Source organism: Taudactylus pleione, unplaced genomic scaffold (assembly GCF_031769625.1).
Source record: "Taudactylus pleione unplaced genomic scaffold, aTauple2 ptg000747l, whole genome shotgun sequence".
NCBI classification, from domain to species: domain Eukaryota; kingdom Metazoa; phylum Chordata; class Amphibia; order Anura; family Myobatrachidae; genus Taudactylus; species Taudactylus pleione.
The window spans coordinates 302,007-323,698 of record NW_028285149.1 but is presented as its reverse complement, the minus strand read 5'-3'; the positions used below and the strand labels follow the sequence as shown (position 1 = coordinate 323,698).

The 21,692-nt window shown below is 32.3% G+C and overlaps 1 protein-coding gene across 3 annotated transcripts in view; it reads left to right on the top strand.

The window, feature by feature from the left end:
* LOC148477101 (docking protein 1-like) overlaps positions 1-21,692 on the top strand; it is a 510,241-nt gene that overhangs the window by 373,237 nt on the left and 115,312 nt on the right. The window lies entirely within an intron of this gene.

The window sequence follows — 21,692 nt, the reverse complement described above, 5'->3', positions numbered from 1 at the left end:
ATACACACTAGGGTTATTTATATAGCACACACATATACACACTAGGGTTATTTATATAGCACACACATATACACACTAGGGTTATTTATATAGCACACACATATACACACTAGGGTTATTTATATAGCACACACATATACACACTAGGGTTATTTATATAGCACACACATATACACACTAGGGTTATTTATATAGCATACACATATACACACTAGGGTTATTTATATAGTACACACATATACACACTAGGGTTATTTATATAGCACACACATATACACACTAGGGTTATTTATATAGCACACACATATACACACACTAGGGTTATTTATATAGCACACACATATAAACACTAGGGTTATTTATATAGCACACACATATAAACACTAGGGTTATTTATATAGCACACACAAATACACACTAGGGTTATTTATATAGCACACACATATATACACACTAGGGTTATTTATATAGCACACACATATATACACACTAGGGTTATTTATATAGCACACACATATACACACTAGGGTTATTTATATAGCACACACATATACACACTAGGGTTATTTATATAGCACACACATATACACACTAGGGTTATTTATATAGCACACACATATACACACTAGGGTTATTTATATAGCACACACATATACACACTAGGGTTATTTATATAGCACACACATATACACACTAGGGTTATTTATATAGCACACACATATACACACTAGGGTTGTTTATATAGCACACACATATACACACTAGGGTTGTTTATATAGCGCACACATATACACACTAGGGTTATTTATATAGCGCACACATATACACACTAGGGTTATTTATATAGCGCACACATATACACACTAGGGTTATTTATATAGCGCACACATATACACACTAGGGTTATTTATATAGCGCACACATATACACACTAGGGTTATTTATATAGCGCACACATATACACACTAGGGTTATTTATATAGCGCACACATATACACACTAGGGTTATTTATATAGCGCACACATATACACTAGGATTATTTATATAGCGCACACATATACACACTAGGGTTATTTATATAGCGCACACATAAACACACTAGGGTTATTTATATAGCGCACACATATACACACTAGGGTTATTTATATAGCGCACACATATACACACTAGGGTTATTTATATAGCGCACACATATACACACTAGGGTTATTTATATAGCGCACACATATACACACTAGGGTTATTTATATAGCGCACACATATACACACTAGGGTTATTTATATAGCGCACACATATACACACTAGGGTTATTTATATAGTGCACACATATATACACTAGGGTTATTTATATAGTACACACATATACACACTAGGGTTATTTATATAGTACACACATACACACTAGGGTTATTTATATAGTACACACATACACACTAGGGTTATTTATATAGTACACACATACATACACTAGGGTTATTTATATAGTACACACATACACACTAGGGTTATTTATATAGCACACACATATACACAGAGGGTTATTTATATAGTACACACATACACACTAGGGTTATTTATATAGTACACACATACACACTAGGGTTATTTTTATAACAGACACACATATACACACTAGGGTTATTTATATAGCACACACATATACACACTAGGGTTATTTATATAGTACACACATATACTCACTAGGGTTATTTATATAGTACACACATATACACACTAGGGTTATTTATTTAGTACACACATACACACTAGGGTTATTTATATAGTACACACATACACACTAGGGTTATTTATATAGTACACACATATACACACTAGGGTTATTTATATAGTACACACATACACACTAGGGTTATTTATATAGTACACACATATACACACTAGGGTTATTTATATAGTACACATATATACACACTAGGGTTATTTATATAGTACACACATACACACTAGGGTTATTTATATAGTACACACATACACACTAGGGTTATTTATATAGTATACACATACACACTAGGGTTATTTATATAGCAGACACATATACACACTAGGGTTATTTATATAGCACACACATATACACACTAGGGTTATTTATAAAGCACACACATATACACACTAGGGATATTTATATAGCACACACATATACACACTAGGGTTTTTTATATAGCACACACATATACACACTAGGGTTATTTATATAGCACACACATATACACACTAGGGTTATTTATATAGCACACATATATACACACTAGGGTTATTTATATAGCACACACATATACACACTAGGGTTATTTATATAGTACACACATATACACACTAGGGTTATTTATATAGTACACACATATACACACTAGGGTTATTTATATAGCACACAGATATACACACTAGGGTTATTTATATAGCAGACACACATATACACACTAGGGTTATTTATATAGCACACACATATACACACTAGGGTTATTTATATAGCACACATATATACACACTAGGGTTATTTATATAGTACACACATATATACACACTAGGGTTATTTATATAGTACACACATATACACACTAGGGTTATTTATATAGCACACACATATACACACTAGGGTTATTTATATAGCACACACATATACACACTAGGGTTATTTATATAGCACACACATATACACACTAGGGTTATTTATATAGTACACACATATATACACACTAGGGTTATTTATATAGCACACACATATACACACTAGAGTTATTTATATAGCACACACATATACACACTAGGGTTATTTATATAGCACACACATATACACACTAGGGTTATTTATATAGCACACACATATACACACTAGGGTTATTTATATAGCACACACATATACACACTAGGGTTATTTATATAGCACACACATATACACACTAGGGTTATTTATATAGCACACACATATACACACTAGGGTTATTTATATAGTACACATATACACACTAGGGTTATTTATATAGTACACACATATATACACTAGGGTTATTTATATAGCACACACATATACACACTAGGGTTATTTATATAGCACACACATATACACACTAAGGTTATTTATATAGTACACACACACTAGGGTTATTTATATAGTACACACATATATACACTAGGGTTATTTATATAGTACACACATACACACTAGGGTTATTTATATAGCACACACATATATACACACTTGTGTTATTTACATAATACACACATATATACACACTAGGGTTATTTATATAGCACACACATATACACACCAGGGTTATTTATATAGCGCACACATATACACACCAGGGTTATTTATATAGCGCACACATATACACACTAGGGTTATTTATATAGCGCACACATATACACACTAGGGTTATTTATATAGCGCACACATATACACACTAGGGTTATTTATATAGCGCACACATATACACACTAGGGTTTTTTTTATATAGTACACACATATTCCTCAGCACTTTACAGAGAGTATATCAGTCACTCACATCAGTCCCTATCCCAGTGAGCTTACACTGTATATTCCCTATTACATGTGCACACACATATACACACTAGGGTTATTTATATAGCACACACACATATACACTAGGGTTATTTTATATAGCACACACATATACACACTAGGGTTATTTATATAGCACACACATATACACACTAGGGTTATTTATATAGCACACATATATACACACTAGGGTTATTTATATAGCACACACATATACACACTAGGGTTATTTATATAGCGCACACATATACACACTAGGGTTATTTATATAGCGCACACATATACACACTAGGGTTATTTATATAGCGCACACATATACACACTAGGGTTATTTATATAGCGCACACATATACACACTAGGGTTATTTATATAGCGCACACATATACACACTAGGGTTATTTATATAGCGCACACATATACACACTAGGGTTATTTATATAGCGCACACATATACACACTAGGGTTATTTATATAGTGCACACATATACACACTAGGGTTATTTATATAGTACACACATACACACTAGGGTTATTTATATAGTACACACATATATACACTAGGGTTATTTATATAGTACACACATACACACTAGGGTTATTTATATAGCACACACATATATACACACTAGGGTTATTTACATAATACACACACATATACACACCAGGGTTATTTATATAGCGCACACATATACACACTAGGGTTATTTATATAGTACACACATACACACTAGGGTTATTTATATAGTACACACATACACACTAGGGTTATTTATATAGTACACACTTATACACACTAGGGTTATTTATATAGTACACACACATACACAGAGGGTTATTTATATAGTACACACATACACACTAGGGTTATTTATATAGTACACACATACACACTAGGGTTATTTATATAGCAGACACACATATACACACTAGGGTTATTTATATAGTACACACATATACACACTAGGGTTATTTATATAGTACACACAAATACACACTAGGGTTATTTATATAGTACACACATATACACACTAGGGTTATTTATATAGCACACAGATATACACACTAGGGTTATCTATATAGCAGACACACATATACACACTAGGGTTATCTATATAGCAGACACACATATACACACTAGGGTTATTTATATAGCACACACATATACACACTAGAGTTATTTATAAAGCACTCACATATACACACTAGGGTTATTTATATAGCACACACATATACTCACTAGGGTTATTTATATAGCACACATATATACACACTAGGGTTATTTATATAGTACACACATATATACACACTAGGATTATTTATATAGCACACACATATACACACTAGGGTTATTTATATAGCACACACATATACACACTAGGGTTATTTATATAGCACACACATATACACACTAGGGTTATTTATATAGCACACACATATACACACTAGGGTTATTTATATAGCACACACATATACACACTAGGGTTATTTATATAGCACACACATATACACACTAGGGTTATTTATATAGCACACACATATACACACTAGGGTTATTTATATAGCACACACATATATACACACTAGGGTTATTTATATAGCGCACACATATACACACTAGGGTTATTTATATAGCGCACACATATACACACTAGGGTTATTTATATAGCGCACACATATACACATTAGGGTTATTTATATAGCGCACACATATACACACTAGGGTTATTTATATAGCGCACACATATACACACTAGGGTTATTTATATAGTACACACATACACACTAGGGTTATTTATATTGTACACACATACACACTAGGGTTATTTATATAGTACACACATACACACTAGGGTTATTTATATAGCACACACATATATACACTAGGGTTATTTATATAGCACACACATATACACACTAGGGTTATTTATATAGCACACATATATACACACTAGGGTTATTTATATAGCACACACATATATACACACTAGGGTTATTTATATAGCACACACATATATACACACTAGGGTTATTTATATAGCACACACATATACACACTAGGGTTATTTATATAGCACACACATATACACATAGGGTTATTTATATAGTACACACATATACACACTAGGGTTTTTTATATAGCACACACATATATACACACTAGGGTTATTTATATAGCACACACATATATACACACCAGGGTTATTTATATAGCACACACATATACACACCAGGGTTATTTATATAGCGCACACATATACACACTAGGGTTATTTATATAGCGCACACATATACACACTAGGGTTATTTATATAGCGCACACATATACACACTAGGGTTATTTATATAGCGCACACATATACACACTAGGGTTATTTATATAGCGCACACATATACACACTAGGGTTATTTATATAGCGCACACATATACACACTAGGGTTATTTATAGAGCGCACACATATACACACTAGGGTTATTTATATAGCGCACACATATACACACTAGGGTTATTTATATCGTGCCCACATATACACACTAGGGTTATTTATATCGTACACACATATACACACTAGGGTTATTTATATAGTACACACATACACACTAGGGTTATTTATATTGTACACACATACACACTAGGGTTATTTATATAGTTCACACATATATACACTAGGGTTATTTATATAGTACACACATATACACACTAGGGTTATTTATATAGCACACACATATACACACTAGGGTTATTTATATAGTACACACATACACACTAGGGTTATTAATATAGTACACACATATACACACTAGGGTTATTTATATAGCACACGCATATACACACTAGGGTTATTTATATAGCACACACATATACACACTAGGGTTATTTATATAGCACACACATATACACACTAGGTTTATTTATATAGTGCGCACATATTCCTCAGCACTTTACAGAGAGTATATCAGTCACTCACATCAGTCCCTGTCCCAGTGAGCTTACAGTCTATAGTCCCTATCACATGTACACACATATACACACTAGGGTTATTTATATAGTACACACATATACACACTAGGTTTATTTATAAAGCACACACATATACACACTAGGGTTATTTATATAGCACACACATACACACACTAGGGTTATTTATATAGTACACACATACACACACTAGGGTTATTTATATAGTACACACATATACATACTAGGGTTATTTATATAGCAGACACACATATACACACTAGGGTTATTTATAAAGCACACACATATACACACTAGGGTTATTTATATAGCACACACATATACACACTAGGGTTATTTATATAGCACACACATATACACACTAGGGTTATTTATATAGTACACACAAATACACACTAGGGTTATTTATATAGTACACACATATACACACTAGGGTTATTTATATAGTACACACATATACACACTAGGGTTATTTATATAGCACACACATATACACACTAGGGTTATTTATATAGCACACAGATATACACACTAGGGTTATCTATATAGCAGACACACATATACACACTAGGGTTATTTATATAGCACACACATATACACACTAGAGTTATAAATAAAGCACACACATATACACACTAGGGTTATTTATATATAGTACACACATATTCCTCAGCACTTTACAGAGAGTATATCAGTCACTCACATCAGTCCCTATCTCAGTGAGCTTACACTCTATATTCCCTATTACATGTGCACACACATATACACACTAGGGTTATTTATATAGCACACACACATATACACTAGGGTTATTTTATATAGCACACACATATACACACTAGGGTTATTTATATAGCACACACATATAGACACTAGGGTTATTTATATAGCACACACATATACACACCAGGGTTATTTATATAGCACACACATATACACACTAGGGTTGTTTATATAGCACACACATATACACACTAGGGTTGTTTATATAGCACACACATATACACACTAGGGTTATTTATATAGCGCACACATATACACACTAGGGTTATTTATATAGCGCACACATATACACACTAGGGTTATTTATATAGCGCACACATATACACACTAGGGTTATTTATATAGCGCACACATATACACACTAGGGTTATTTATATAGCGCACACATATACACACTAGGGTTATTTATATAGCGCACACATATACACACTAGGGTTATTTATATAGCGCACACATATACACTAGGATTATTTATATAGCGCACACATATACACACTAGGGTTATTTATATAGCGCACACATAAACACACTAGGGTTATTTATATAGCGCACACATATACACACTAGGGTTATTTATATAGCGCACACATATACACACTAGGGTTATTTATATAGCGCGCACATATACACACTAGGGTTATTTATATAGCGCACACATATACACACTAGGGTTATTTATATAGCGCACACATATACACACTAGGGTTATTTATATAGCTCACACATATACACACTAGGGTTATTTATATAGCGCACACATATATACACTAGGGTTATTTATATAGTACACACATATACACACTAGGGTTATTTATATAGTACACACATACACACTAGGGTTATTTATATAGTACACACATACACACTAGGGTTATTTATATAGTACACACATATACACACTAGGGTTATTTATATAGTACACACATATATACACTAGGGTTATTTATATAGTACACACATACACACTAGGGTTATTTATATAGCACACACATACACAGAGGGTTATTTATATAGTACACACATACACACTAGGGTTATTTATATAGTACACACATACACACTAGGGTTATTTTTATAACAGACACACATATACACACTAGGGTTATTTATATAGCACACACATATACACACTAGGGTTATTTAAATAGCACACACATATACACACTAGGGTTATTTATATAGCACACACATATACACACTAGGGTTATTTATATAGTACACACATATACTCACTAGGGTTATTTATATAGTACACACATATACACACTAGGGTTATTTATTTAGTACACACATACACACTAGGGTTATTTATATAGTACACACATACACACTAGGGTTATTTATATAGTACACACATATACACACTAGGGTTATTTATATAGTACACACATATACACACTAGGGTTATTTATATAGTACACACATACACACTAGGGTTATTTATATAGTACACACATACACACTAGGGTTATTTATATAGTACACACATACATACACTAGGGTTATTTATATAGTACACACATACACACTAGGGTTATTTATATAGCACACACATATACACAGAGGGTTATTTATATAGTACACACATACACACTAGGGTTATTTATATAGTACACACATACACACTAGGGTTATTTTTATAACAGACACACATATACACACTAGGGTTATTTATATAGCACACACATATACACACTAGGGTTATTTATATAGTACACACATATACTCACTAGGGTTATTTATATAGTACACACATATACACACTAGGGTTATTTATTTAGTACACACATACACACTAGGGTTATTTATATAGTACACACATACACACTAGGGTTATTTATATAGTACACACATATACACACTAGGGTTATTTATATAGTACACACATACACACTAGGGTTATTTATATAGTACACACATATACACACTAGGGTTATTTATATAGTACACATATATACACACTAGGGTTATTTATATAGTACACACATACACACTAGGGTTATTTATATAGTACACACATACACACTAGGGTTATTTATATAGTATACACATACACACTAGGGTTATTTATATAGCAGACACATATACACACTAGGGTTATTTATATAGCACACACATATACACACTAGGGTTATTTATAAAGCACACACATATACACACTAGGGATATTTATATAGCACACACATATACACACTAGGGTTTTTTATATAGCACACACATATACACACTAGGGTTATTTATATAGCACACACATATACACACTAGGGTTATTTATATAGCACACATATATACACACTAGGGTTATTTATATAGCACACACATATACACACTAGGGTTATTTATATAGTACACACATATACACACTAGGGTTATTTATATAGTACACACATATACACACTAGGGTTATTTATATAGCACACAGATATACACACTAGGGTTATTTATATAGCAGACACACATATACACACTAGGGTTATTTATATAGCACACACATATACACACTAGGGTTATTTATATAGCACACATATATACACACTAGGGTTATTTATATAGTACACACATATATACACACTAGGGTTATTTATATAGCACACACATATACACACTAGGGTTATTTATATAGCACACACATATACACACTAGGGTTATTTATATAGCACACACATATACACACTAGGGTTATTTATATAGCACACACATATATACACACTAGGGTTATTTATATAGCACACACATATACACACTAGAGTTATTTATATAGCACACACATATACACACTAGGGTTATTTATATAGCACACACATATACACACTAGGGTTATTTATATAGCACACACATATACACACTAGGGTTATTTATATAGCACACACATATACACACTAGGGTTATTTATATAGCACACACATATACACACTAGGGTTATTTATATAGCACACACATATACACACTAGGGTTATTTATATAGTACACATATACACACTAGGGTTATTTATATAGTACACACATATATACACTAGGGTTATTTATATAGCACACACATATACACACTAGGGTTATTTATATAGCACACACATATACACACTAAGGTTATTTATATAGTACACACACACTAGGGTTATTTATATAGTACACACATATATACACTAGGGTTATTTATATAGTACACACATACACACTAGGGTTATTTATATAGCAGACACATATACACACTAGGGTTATTTATATAGCACACACATATACACACTAGGGTTATTTATAAAGCACACACATATACACACTAGGGATATTTATATAGCACACACATATACACACTAGGGTTTTTTATATAGCACACACATATACACACTAGGGTTATTTATATAGCACACACATATACACACTAGGGTTATTTATATAGCACACATATATACACACTAGGGTTATTTATATAGCACACACATATACACACTAGGGTTATTTATATAGTACACACATATACACACTAGGGTTATTTATATAGTACACACATATACACACTAGGGTTATTTATATAGCACACAGATATACACACTAGGGTTATTTATATAGCAGACACACATATACACACTAGGGTTATTTATATAGCACACACATATACACACTAGGGTTATTTATATAGCACACATATATACACACTAGGGTTATTTATATAGTACACACATATATACACACTAGGGTTATTTATATAGTACACACATATACACACTAGGGTTATTTATATAGCACACACATATACACACTAGGGTTATTTATATAGCACACACATATACACACTAGGGTTATTTATATAGCACACACATATACACACTAGGGTTATTTATATAGTACACACATATATACACACTAGGGTTATTTATATAGCACACACATATACACACTAGAGTTATTTATATAGCACACACATATACACACTAGGGTTATTTATATAGCACACACATATACACACTAGGGTTATTTATATAGCACACACATATACACACTAGGGTTATTTATATAGCACACACATATACACACTAGGGTTATTTATATAGCACACACATATACACACTAGGGTTATTTATATAGCACACACATATACACACTAGGGTTATTTATATAGTACACATATACACACTAGGGTTATTTATATAGTACACACATATATACACTAGGGTTATTTATATAGCACACACATATACACACTAGGGTTATTTATATAGCACACACATATACACACTAAGGTTATTTATATAGTACACACACACTAGGGTTATTTATATAGTACACACATATATACACTAGGGTTATTTATATAGTACACACATACACACTAGGGTTATTTATATAGCACACACATATATACACACTTGTGTTATTTACATAATACACACATATATACACACTAGGGTTATTTATATAGCACACACATATACACACCAGGGTTATTTATATAGCGCACACATATACACACCAGGGTTATTTATATAGCGCACACATATATACACACTAGGGTTATTTATATAGTACACACATATATACACACTAGGGTTATTTATATAGTACACACATATACACACTAGGGTTATTTATATAGCACACACATATACACACTAGGGTTATTTATATAGCACACACATATACACACTAGGGTTATTTATATAGCACACACATATACACACTAGGGTTATTTATATAGTACACACATATATACACACTAGGGTTATTTATATAGCACACACATATACACACTAGAGTTATTTATATAGCACACACATATACACACTAGGGTTATTTATATAGCACACACATATACACACTAGGGTTATTTATATAGCACACACATATACACACTAGGGTTATTTATATAGCACACACATATACACACTAGGGTTATTTATATAGCACACACATATACACACTAGGGTTATTTATATAGCACACACATATACACACTAGGGTTATTTATATAGTACACATATACACACTAGGGTTATTTATATAGTACACACATATATACACTAGGGTTATTTATATAGCACACACATATACACACTAGGGTTATTTATATAGCACACACATATACACACTAAGGTTATTTATATAGTACACACACACTAGGGTTATTTATATAGTACACACATATATACACTAGGGTTATTTATATAGTACACACATACACACTAGGGTTATTTATATAGCACACACATATATACACACTTGTGTTATTTACATAATACACACATATATACACACTAGGGTTATTTATATAGCACACACATATACACACCAGGGTTATTTATATAGCGCACACATATACACACCAGGGTTATTTATATAGCGCACACATATACACACTAGGGTTATTTATATAGCGCACACATATACACACTAGGGTTATTTATATAGCGCACACATATACACACTAGGGTTATTTATATAGCGCACACATATACACACTAGGGTTTTTTTTATATAGTACACACATATTCCTCAGCACTTTACAGAGAGTATATCAGTCACTCACATCAGTCCCTATCCCAGTGAGCTTACACTGTATATTCCCTATTACATGTGCACACACATATACACACTAGGGTTATTTATATAGCACACACACATATACACTAGGGTTATTTTATATAGCACACACATATACACACTAGGGTTATTTATATAGCACACACATATACACACTAGGGTTATTTATATAGCACACATATATACACACTAGGGTTATTTATATAGCACACACATATACACACTAGGGTTATTTATATAGCGCACACATATACACACTAGGGTTATTTATATAGCGCACACATATACACACTAGGGTTATTTATATAGCGCACACATATACACACTAGGGTTATTTATATAGCGCACACATATACACACTAGGGTTATTTATATAGCGCACACATATACACACTAGGGTTATTTATATAGCGCACACATATACACACTAGGGTTATTTATATAGCGCACACATATACACACTAGGGTTATTTATATAGTGCACACATATACACACTAGGGTTATTTATATAGTACACACATACACACTAGGGTTATTTATATAGTACACACATATATACACTAGGGTTATTTATATAGTACACACATACACACTAGGGTTATTTATATAGCACACACATATATACACACTAGGGTTATTTACATAATACACACACATATACACACCAGGGTTATTTATATAGCGCACACATATACACACTAGGGTTATTTATATAGTACACACATACACACTAGGGTTATTTATATAGTACACACATACACACTAGGGTTATTTATATAGTACACACTTATACACACTAGGGTTATTTATATAGTACACACACATACACAGAGGGTTATTTATATAGTACACACATACACACTAGGGTTATTTATATAGCACACACATATATACACACTAGGGTTATTTACATAATACACACACATATACACACCAGGGTTATTTATATAGCGCACACATATACACACTAGGGTTATTTATATAGTACACACATACACACTAGGGTTATTTATATAGTACACACATACACACTAGGGTTATTTATATAGTACACACTTATACACACTAGGGTTATTTATATAGTACACACACATACACAGAGGGTTATTTATATAGTACACACATACACACTAGGGTTATTTATATAGTACACACATACACACTAGGGTTATTTATATAGCAGACACACATATACACACTAGGGTTATTTATATAGTACACACATATACACACTAGGGTTATTTATATAGTACACACAAATACACACTAGGGTTATTTATATAGTACACACATATACACACTAGGGTTATTTATATAGCACACAGATATACACACTAGGGTTATCTATATAGCAGACACACATATACACACTAGGGTTATCTATATAGCAGACACACATATACACACTAGGGTTATTTATATAGCACACACATATACACACTAGAGTTATTTATAAAGCACTCACATATACACACTAGGGTTATTTATATAGCACACACATATACTCACTAGGGTTATTTATATAGCACACATATATACACACTAGGGTTATTTATATAGTACACACATATATACACACTAGGATTATTTATATAGCACACACATATACACACTAGGGTTATTTATATAGCACACACATATACACACTAGGGTTATTTATATAGCACACACATATACACACTAGGGTTATTTATATAGCACACACATATACACACTAGGGTTATTTATATAGCACACACATATACACACTAGGGTTATTTATATAGCACACACATATACACACTAGGGTTATTTATATAGCACACACATATACACACTAGGGTTATTTATATAGCACACACATATATACACACTAGGGTTATTTATATAGCGCACACATATACACACTAGGGTTATTTATATAGCGCACACATATACACACTAGGGTTATTTATATAGCGCACACATATACACATTAGGGTTATTTATATAGCGCACACATATACACACTAGGGTTATTTATATAGCGCACACATATACACACTAGGGTTATTTATATAGTACACACATACACACTAGGGTTATTTATATTGTACACACATACACACTAGGGTTATTTATATAGTACACACATACACACTAGGGTTATTTATATAGCACACACATATATACACTAGGGTTATTTATATAGCACACACATATACACACTAGGGTTATTTATATAGCACACACATATATACACACTAGGGTTATTTATATAGCACACACATATATACACACTAGGGTTATTTATATAGCACACACATATACACACTAGGGTTATTTATATAGCACACACATATACACATAGGGTTATTTATATAGTACACACATATACACACTAGGGTTTTTTATATAGCACACACATATATACACACTAGGGTTATTTATATAGCACACACATATATACACACCAGGGTTATTTATATAGCACACACATATATACACACCAGGGTTATTTATATAGCACACACATATACACACCAGGGTTATTTATATAGCGCACACATATACACACTAGGGTTATTTATATAGCGCACACATATACACACTAGGGTTATTTATATAGCGCACACATATACACACTAGGGTTATTTATATAGCGCACACATATACACACTAGGGTTATTTATATAGCGCACACATATACACACTAGGGTTATTTATATAGCGCACACATATACACACTAGGGTTATTTATAGAGCGCACACATATACACACTAGGGTTATTTATATAGCGCACACATATACACACTAGGGTTATTTATATCGTGCCCACATATACACACTAGGGTTATTTATATCGTACACACATATACACACTAGGGTTATTTATATAGTACACACATACACACTAGGGTTATTTATATTGTACACACATACACACTAGGGTTATTTATATAGTTCACACATATATACACTAGGGTTATTTATATAGTACACACATATACACACTAGGGTTATTTATATAGCACACACATATACACACTAGGGTTATTTATATAGTACACACATACACACTAGGGTTATTAATATAGTACACACATATACACACTAGGGTTATTTATATAGCACACGCATATACACACTAGGGTTATTTATATAGCACACACATATACACACTAGGGTTATTTATATAGCACACACATATACACACTAGGTTTATTTATATAGTGCGCACATATTCCTCAGCACTTTACAGAGAGTATATCAGTCACTCACATCAGTCCCTGTCCCAGTGAGCTTACAGTCTATAGTCCCTATCACATGTACACACATATACACACTAGGGTTATTTATATAGTACACACATATACACACTAGGTTTATTTATAAAGCACACACATATACACACTAGGGTTATTTATATAGCACACACATACACACACTAGGGTTATTTATATAGTACACACATACACACACTAGGGTTATTTATATAGTACACACATATACATACTAGGGTTATTTATATAGCAGACACACATATACACACTAGGGTTATTTATAAAGCACACACATATACACACTAGGGTTATTTATATAGCACACACATATACACACTAGGGTTATTTATATAGCACACACATATACACACTAGGGTTATTTATATAGTACACACAAATACACACTAGGGTTATTTATATAGTACACACATATACACACTAGGGTTATTTATATAGTACACACATATACACACTAGGGTTATTTATATAGCACACACATATACACACTAGGGTTATTTATATAGCACACAGATATACACACTAGGGTTATCTATATAGCAGACACACATATACACACTAGGGTTATTTATATAGCACACACATATACACACTAGAGTTATAAATAAAGCACACACATATACACACTAGGGTTATTTATATATAGTACACACATATTCCTCAGCACTTTACAGAGAGTATATCAGTCACTCACATCAGTCCCTATCTCAGTGAGCTTACACTCTATATTCCCTATTACATGTGCACACACATATACACACTAGGGTTATTTATATAGCACACACACATATACACTAGGGTTATTTTATATAGCACACACATATACACACTAGGGTTATTTATATAGCACACACATATAGACACTAGGGTTATTTATATAGCACACACATATACACACCAGGGTTATTTATATAGCACACACATATACACACTAGGGTTGTTTATATAGCACACACATATACACACTAGGGTTGTTTATATAGCACACACATATACACACTAGGGTTATTTATATAGCGCACACATATACACACTAGGGTTATTTATATAGCGCACACATATACACACTAGGGTTATTTATATAGCGCACACATATACACACTAGGGTTATTTATATAGCGCACACATATACACACTAGGGTTATTTATATAGCGCACACATATACACACTAGGGTTATTTATATAGCGCACACATATACACACTAGGGTTATTTATATAGCGCACACATATACACTAGGATTATTTATATAGCGCACACATATACACACTAGGGTTATTTATATAGCGCACACATAAACACACTAGGGTTATTTATATAGCGCACACATATACACACTAGGGTTATTTATATAGCGCACACATATACACACTAGGGTTATTTATATAGCGCGCACATATACACACTAGGGTTATTTATATAGCGCACACATATACACACTAGGGTTATTTATATAGCGCACACATATACACACTAGGGTTATTTATATAGCTCACACATATACACACTAGGGTTATTTATATAGCGCACACATATATACACTAGGGTTATTTATATAGTACACACATATACACACTAGGGTTATTTATATAGTACACACATACACACTAGGGTTATTTATATAGTACACACATACACACTAGGGTTATTTATATAGTACACACATATACACACTAGGGTTATTTATATAGTACACACATATATACACTAGGGTTATTTATATAGTACACACATACACACTAGGGTTATTTATATAGCACACACATATACACAGAGGGTTATTTATATAGTACACACATACACACTAGGGTTATTTATATAGTACACACATACACACTAGGGTTATTTTTATAACAGACACACATATACACACTAGGGTTATTTATATAGCACACACATATACACACTAGGGTTATTTAAATAGCACACACATATACACACTAGGGTTATTTATATAGCACACACATATACACACTAGGGTTATTTATATAGTACACACATATACTCACTAGGGTTATTTATATAGTACACACATATACACACTAGGGTTATTTATTTAGTACACACATACACACTAGGGTTATTTATATAGTACACACATACACACTAGGGTTATTTATATAGTACACACATATACACACTAGGGTTATTTATATAGTACACACATACACACTAGGGTTATTTATATAGTACACACATATACACACTAGGGTTATTTATATAGTACACATATATACACACTAGGGTTATTTATAAAGTACACACATACACACTAGGGTTATTTATATAGTACACACATACACACTAGGGTTATTTATAAAGCACTCACATATACACACTAGAGTTATTTATAAAGCACTCACATATACACACTAGGGTTATTTATATAGCACACACATATATTCACTAGGGTTATTTATATAGCACACATATATACACACTAGGGTTATTTATATAGCACACATATATACACACTAGGGTTATTTATATAGTACACACATATACACACTAGGATTATTTATATAGTACACACATATACACACTAGGGTTATTTATATAGCACACACATATACACACTAGGGTTATTTATATAGCACACACATATACACACTAGGGTTATTTATATAGCACACACATATACACACTAGGGTTATTTATATAGCACACACATATACACACTAGGGTTATTTATTTAGTACACACATATATACACACTAGGGTTATTTATATAGTACACACATATACACACTAGGGTTATTTATATAGTACACACATATACACACTAGGGTTATTTATATAGCACACACATACACACTAGGGTTATTTATATAGTACACACATACACACTAGGGTTATTTATATAGCACACACATATATACACTAGGGTTATTTATATAGCACACACATATACACACTAGGGTTATTTATATAGCACCCATATATACACACTAGGGTTATTTATATAGCACACACATATATACACACTAGGGTTATTTATATAGCACACACATATATACACACTAGGGTTATTTATATAGCACACACATATATACACACTAGGGTTATTTATATGGCACACACATATATACACACTAGGGTTATTTATATAGCGCACACATATACACACAAGGGTTATTTATATAGTACACACATATACACACTAGGGTTATTTATATAGTACACACATATACACACTAGGGTTATTTATATAGTACACACATATACACACTAGGGTTATTTATATAGCACACACATATACACACTAGGGTTATTTATATAGTACACACATACACACTAGGGTTATTTATATAGTACACACATATACACACTAGGGTTATTTATATAGTACACCCATATACACAGAGGGTTATTTATATAGTACACACATACACACTAGGGTTATTTATATAGTACACACATACACACTAGGGTTATTTATATAGTACACACATACACACTAGGGTTATTTACATAGCAGACACACATATACACACTAGGGTTATTTATAAAGCACACACATATACACACTAGGGTTATTTATATAGCACACACATATACACACTAGGGTTATTTATATAGCACACACATATACACACTAGGGTTATTTATATAGCGCACACATATACACACTAGGGTTATTTATATAGCGCACATATATACACACTAGGGTTATTTATATAGCGCACACATATACACACTAGGGTTATTTATAAAGCACACACATATACACACTAGGGTTATTTATATAGCACACACATATACACACTAGGTTTATTTATATAGTGCGCACATATTCCTCAGCACTTTACAGAGAGTATATCAGTCACTCACATCAGTCCCTGTCCCAGTGAGCTTACAGTCTATAGTCCCTATCACATGTACACACATATACACACTAGGGTTATTTATATAGCACACACATATACACACTAGGGTTATTTATATAGCACACACATATACACACTAGGGTTATTTATATAGCACACACATATACACACTAGGGTTATTTATATAGCACACACATATACACACTAGGGTTATTTATATAGTACACACATATACACACTAGGGTTATTTATATAGCACACACATATACACACTAGGGTTATTTATATAGTACACACAAATACACACTAGGGTTATTTATATAGTACACACATATACACACTAGGGTTATTTATATAGTATACACATATACACACTAGGGTTATTTATATAGCACACACATATACACACTAGGGTTATTTATATAGCACACAGATATACACACTAGGGTTATCTATATAGCAGACACACATATACACACTAGAGTTATAAATAAAGCACACACATATACACACTAGGGTTATTTATATATAGTACACACATATACACACTAGGGTTATTTATATAGCACACACATATACACACTAGGTTTATTTATATAGTGCGCACATATTCCTCAGCACTTTACAGAGAGTATATCAGTCACTCACATCAGTCCCTATCTCAGTGAGCTTACACTCTATATTCCCTATTACATGTGCACACACATATACACACTAGGGTTATTTATATAGCACACACACATATACACTAGGGTTATTTTATATAGCACACACATATACACACTAGGTTTATTTATATAGCACACACATATACACACTAGGGTTATTTATATAGCACACACATATACACACCAGGGTTATTTATATAGCGCACACATATACACACCAGGGTTATTTATATAGCGCACACATATATACACACTAGGGTTATTTACATAATACACACATATATACACACTAGGGTTATTTATATAGCACACACATATACACACTAGGGTTATTTATATAGCACACACATATACACACTAGGGTTATTTATATAGCACACACATATACATACTAGGGTTATTTATATAGTACACACATATATACACACTAGGGTTATTTATATAGCGCACACATATACACACTAGGGTTATTTATATAGCGCACACATATACACACTAGGGTTATTTATATAGCGCACACATATACACATTAGGGTTATTTATATAGCGCACACATATACACACTAGGGTTATTTATATAGCGCACACATATACACACTAGGGTTATTTATATAGTGCACACATACACACTAGGGTTATTTATATTGTACACACATACACACTAGGGTTATTTATATAGTACACACATACACACTAGGGTTATTTATATAGCACACACATATATACACTAGGGTTATTTATATAGCACACACATATACACACTAGGGTTATTTATATAGCACCCATATATACACACTAGGGTTATTTATATAGCACACACATATACACACTAGGGTTATTTATATAGCACACACATATATACACACTAGGGTTATTTATATAGCACACACATATACACACTAGGGTTATTTATATAGCACACACATATACACACTAGGGTTATTTATATAGCACACACATATACACACTAGGGTTATTTATATAGCACACACATATACACATAGGGTTATTTATATAGTACACACATATACACACTAGGGTTTTTTATATAGCACACACATATATACACACTAGGGTTATTTATATAGCACACAC